At 32.1% G+C, this 6122-nt stretch overlaps 1 long non-coding RNA gene across 1 annotated transcript; it reads right to left on the reverse strand.

Annotated features, from left to right (window-relative positions):
- Positions 1 to 2365: 2365 nt before the first annotated feature.
- On the reverse strand, positions 2366 to 5627 carry LOC126725162 (uncharacterized). The gene is made up of 3 exons (XR_007655335.1): positions 5486 to 5627; positions 4883 to 5220; positions 2366 to 2697 (listed from the first exon to the last, which is right to left on the reverse strand). It is a non-coding gene; the product is annotated as an uncharacterized LOC126725162 (long non-coding RNA).
- Between the last annotated feature and the right edge of the window lie 495 nt (positions 5628 to 6122).

Genomic DNA, 6122 nt, shown 5'->3' on the forward strand with positions numbered 1-6122 from the left:
CAGTACCAATATCACATGTAACTGTATTTTTGTCACATTTGGTGGTTCCTTTATTTTTTTTCTCACATTTGATGGTACCATCCTCACATCTCACATTGTGTAGTACTAACATCATATATGATTGTACTTTTGTCACATTCGGTGGTTTCCTTATTTTTTCTCACATTTGATGGTACCATCCTACATTGTGTAGTATTAACATCATATGTGACTGTACTTTTGTCACATTCAGTGGTTCCTTTATTTTTTTTTCTCACATTTGATAGTACCATCTTCACATTGTGTAATACTGACATCACATGTGATTGTACTTTTGTCATATTCGATGATTCCCTTATTTTTTTCTCACATTTGATGGTACCATCCTCACATTGCGCGGTACCAACATCACATGTGACTGTACTTTTGTCACATTCGGTGGTTCCTTTATTTTTTTATCACATTTGATGGCACCATCTTCACATTGTACAGTATTAATATCACATGTGACTGTACTTTTGTCATATTTGGTGATTCCTTTATTTTTTTTCTTACATTTGATGGTACTATCCTCACATTGCACAGTACCAACATCATATGTGACTGTACTTTTGTCACATTCGGTGGTTCTCTTTTTTTTTTCCTCACATTTTATGGTACCAGTCTCACAAAGCACAGTACTAACATCACATGTGACTGTACTTTTGTCACATTCGGTGATTCCCTTATTTTTTTCCTCACATTTTATGGTATCATCCTCACATTGCGCAGTACCAACATTACATGTGACTATACTTTTGTCACATTCGGTGGTTTCCTTTTTTTTTCTCACATTTGACGGTTTCATTGTCACATTGTGCAGTTCCAATATCACATTTGACAATTCTTTTGTCACATATAGTGGTTCCTTTATTTTTTTTTCTCAAATTTGATGATTTCATTGTCATATTAAGCAGTACCAACATCACATCTGCTCTATTTTTGTCACATGTGACAGTTCTTTTGTCACATTGGTTAGTTCTCTTACTTTTTTTCTCACATTTGATAGTTTCATCTTCATATTATGTAGTTTCAACATCACATGTGACAGTTCTTTTGTCGCATTCGATGGTTCCCTTATTTTTTTTCTCACATTTGACAGTTTCATCCCCACATTGTGTAGTTCCATCATTATATGTGACAGTTCTTTTCTCACATTTTGTGTTTCTCTTACTTTTTTCTCACATTTGACGCTTTCGTCCACATATTGTGCAGTTTTAATATCATATTTGACAGTTCTTTTGTCACATTTGGTAGTTTTTTTTTTTTCTTACATTTGACGGTTCCATCGTCACATTGTGCAGTTCCAACATTACATTTGGCAGTTCTTTTGTTACATTTAGTGGTTCCTTTATTTATTTTTCAAATTTGATGGTTCCATTATCACATTGTGCTGTTTCAATATCAAATTTGACAGTTGTTCTGTCACATATAATGGTTCCTTTATTTTTTTTTTCTCAAATTTGATGGTTCCATTGTCACATTAAGTAGTAACAACATCGCATCTAACTCTATTTTTGTCACATTTAGTGGTACACTGGTACCCTATTTTTTATTCTCAAATTTGACAGTTCTAATATTACATTGGGCAGTACCAACATCGCTTCTGATTGTACTTTTGTCAAATTTGGTGATACCCTTTTTTTTTTCTTACAATTGATAGTTCAATCGTCACAGTAGGTAGTACCAATATCATATCTGACCATAATTTTACATTTGGGCCCACCACTGAAATCACTTTTTTACTTACTAATAACCGCTCATCACAATAGTAATTTTTTTTTTTAAGTTATTAAAAAATTTAGATCTAAAAACCAAAAAAAAAAAAAAAAAAAAAAAAAGGCATCCCAAGAAATTAGCCCAACCACAATAATTACTTTTGTTCACAAAAAAAAGCTAAATAAGTTTTTTTAATAATATTTTATTATCCACGTCAGCTCCATGTCAACAAGTAGGGCACGCCGTTTGCCACCTCAGCATTTTCTATCACTGGGTTGACGGTAGGGACTATTTTAAAAACGATTTTTGAAAATCAGGGATTGACTTAGGACCTAAATCAATTTAGGGACCAAATTGTAATAAGGCCCAAAATATAGGGACCAAAAGTGCATTTTCGCCTATATTAAATCTATTATGATTACTAGGTTAGTTAAAATCGAGAAGTATACCACTAATATAATGACAAGGGAAATATTCCATATGTATATGCCACAATTTGTTTACTAAGAAATCACTTTTCCATAAATTCACATTTGAAATAACAAAATTCACTAATTCTATTTGAATGTGCCATAGATGATCCAAAGAAATCAGACCACCTACTTGCACTTGGATCTAAATATGGTAGTTTTCATCTCATAATATTTATAACTTGAATTGATATATAACTCACTTTCATGAACTACAAGCCGGTCTCTTGTTGCAAAGTATCTAAAAGAAGCAGACAAACTACAAAGAAATCCATCTAAAAAGGGAAAAAAATCATTTAAAAAGATATCTACTACAATGTGTCTTGTTCACATCTATATTTGAATACCATCATGGCAACAATTGAAAAAAGAGACAATCATAAGCATATGCATTTCTGGCTCATTCATTCTTAAGTTCTGAATTGGGAAACTTCTAACTCGTAGGAATTTCTTATCATCCCTTCTGCAACTCCATTAGCAACAAAAATATCTGCATTTACATGATATAACTATTAGAGCTTGAAAAAAAAGGAGATGTTCATAAGAGCAAATCTCTTTGCATGGAGCCTTAGATATTTATTTATATAACTATTATTATTTAAGAACTTTGGCTCATCTAGTTCAACCTGACAATATCAGCAAATTCAAAATCATATATAATAAGTTTATTAAATAAATAAAAAATCTAGTAAACAACAACATGCTAAAAAAATGATATAATCATATAATGAACCTTTGAGAGGTTTCTTATTATCTGAAAGTTGAGTAATAATGTAAATGATTGTGGGTGCATATCAATGTTTCAGCTTTGTTTTAGAGCTTGGTCTTGTTACATGGACTTCAATTGTATGTGTATATGCATTCCAGATGTTATCTTTTTACATGGATGTCATTCTAATTATCAACTATAATTAGATAATTGATAATTTTTCAATAACAAGGATAAAACAGCTTTGGGTTTAGGTTGGATGCTTATATCCCAAAAAAAGCATTGAATGCAAGAGAGAGCTAGAAGGATAAATGCTTACATGACAGATTTTCATGAGGTTGACTCCTACTTATGATGAGCTAGAATTAAACAATAACATCAATGAATGGTCCGAAAAATTAATATAGAGAATCGGATTTAAGAACCTATAACTGTTAAAAAAAAATGGCAAGTGCACAAATCCTAACAGAATAGCTTAATTGGAGAGCAAAACACTTCAAAAACTTAAAACTTATGCTCTGCATTATTAAATTCTAAAATAACAAACTTTTCTACAAACAATATAATCTTTTAAATAATATTGACATCACACAGTACAACATACATATGCAAATTGGCAGAGCTGTAACACAACATACCTTATAACTTACATTGTATTGGATAGAAATTGCAACAAAGCACTTCAAAATGAATGCTTTGATAATTTTTCTTATCATCTGCTTGTTTGGCTTTTGGATCTGTATTATGATTATGAAATTCACTTTTCCTGTTTGTCATAAGTGATTAGGTAACTCCTTGTTGGTTCTTCACTTTCAACTTTGGCATATTGACAATTAAAGAATTTTGGTCTCAAGTTGCAGTTTTTAAATTACTCCAACCAGTAAAGTTAAGATAAATAGATGTCCCTATGCTGAATAAAAAATATAAAAATAAAAAAAATAAACTTAAGGCAAACATGCCCTGAACCAGGTTTCAATTATCTCAACCTAATCTTTGTAAAGTGGTCTGAATCAAAGAAGTTTAGCTCAAACGAAAATTTTCCACCCTATGTTTCTTATCTAATGTGAATTATGAAATGGATGATGGATTATGTTCCCTAATCATCCTTAAATGAAATATCCAAAAGCTATAAGACAATGACCTGGTCACGTACCTTTCACATTTTAGACATTAATCATAGAACCTTAAGACCATACTTTTTGATCAACAAATCTTTAAAAGTTGAAAGTAAACAAGAGGTCAAAAATCTTAATTGCAATTCTCTGAAAACAAGAAAAAAAAAGAGGCAAAGTGGCAAACTAGCCCCCATTAAAAAAATTAGAATCATGTTTCATATTTATTATTCTTTATACTATAGATAAACCCCTAAATATCAAACAGTCAGAGATATGAACATGTATTACAATAAGATGTGGGGGTCACCTCATAAAGCTATTATACACATAGGCTTTCAACAAATATTGAAGTTGGTCAGAGTATCCAAAGATGCTTATTATATTAATCAAAATCCCATTACCCCAAACCAGTCCATAAAGCAAAAGTAGAAAACACTGAGAACAGTCCCAAACTTCCAGTTCCATGAAATTCGTTGAAAAACACAAATTGATTTACATGACACAAACAAATAAAAAGTAGTAAATACAGACAGCTGCCCATGAGGAGTGGCAGAGCAAAGCAAAGCACATAGATAGATATAGATGAACACACCTATTTCATTTCTTTCAGCTTTCGGTGTACAACCAAACTTACCTTTTTATATTACCATAGAGCCATAGAGATTCTCTCCTATATATATAGCTCCACAAGTATTTTTTTTTTCAATATTAAACAAAAAAAAAACCAATTCCAAATTCAGCTGCCCAAAAATATTTTCAATTCAGTAAAAAAATAAAATAAAAGAGATAGAAATTATAATAATAGATTTAATCACAAAACAGGTTGTGAGTGTGAACCAATGAGACCCAACCTTCTTCTTTTCCAGAAATTAGAGTCTGGATCAAGCTTCTCTCCGGTTCTTGCTGGTTCTGATTTACACCTTGTGAGTATGAGAGACCCTACAGAGACATCTACAGCTTTCAATTCTTCAATGTTTGAGGAGCTGAGGAATCTTTCTTTAATTGAACCTTCGAATTCTTTCAAAAACTCCAACTTTTTCTCGGTTTCGGGAGCTATCCTCGATTCTTGATCTGAAATTGACTCGCTTTCCGATGTGGGTTTCGCTGTATTCTCCGCATGTTCCTCCTCTCTGTTGTTTTCTTGCTCTGTTCCTCTGTTTCCTCTGTCCCGAGCGATGATTCACAAAATCTACTGGCCATAAACAAATCAAACAAAACCCACAGAGGCACAAATAAACCTAGACAATCCTATCAATATTTTGTGATTCAAATTTACAATTGATGGAAGAGACAGAATCCATGGCATGCACACAGACCACTAGGGTTTTTCCCTAACTTCAACAAATATAGAGGAAAAGGGTTAAGAATCAAAATCCCTAAATGAATGCTATAAGAAATTTAGAGACTCTAGATTGTAAAGACACAGATGCCAAAAAATAGGTTCAGTGATTTACCTAAGAACATCAACAATGAAGGTTGGAGAGAAGAGACGACGAAAGAGAAGAACCCACAGGAACTCGCTTCAGATCAGATCAGATCAGATGCGAGAGAAGAAGAAGAACCGTATGTTGTTTTTTTTTTTTTTTGGGTTTTATATGTTAACCTGACTGACCGGTAACTAATATCCTATTAAAATCATACAAACGGCTAAGATTAAAACAAGTAAATCTAATGGCTAAAAATTAGGTGGGCACCGTACCCCTAAAAAAAAAGAGGGGGCACAGAAGGATGACCCTATATATATATATAGATAAGTGTTCCTCTCTCTCTCTCTTTGGTTCCCAAAGAATGAATATAACTTTGTTGAGTTTACGTTTTTGTTATTATTTTATTTCAAATTTTGTACAGTTAGACAAACCGTTGAAAACTTGAAATTGTAATTTGCGGATTGATTTTTTACAAGAACTGTAATTAAGTTGAGATGTCCAGCAGACATGTTTATTAGGAAAAGTAATAATATTTAGCAGCAATTTCTTTTCAACTTATACATATTTTTAATTGGAAAAATGCCATCTTGGCATTTTAAAATATTTATTTTTAGTATTTTATTTATCATGTCAGCGTCAAATGTGCTGTCTGTGTTCACCGTTT

Source organism: Quercus robur, chromosome 5 (genome assembly GCF_932294415.1).
Source record: "Quercus robur chromosome 5, dhQueRobu3.1, whole genome shotgun sequence".
Taxonomy (NCBI): domain Eukaryota; kingdom Viridiplantae; phylum Streptophyta; class Magnoliopsida; order Fagales; family Fagaceae; genus Quercus; species Quercus robur.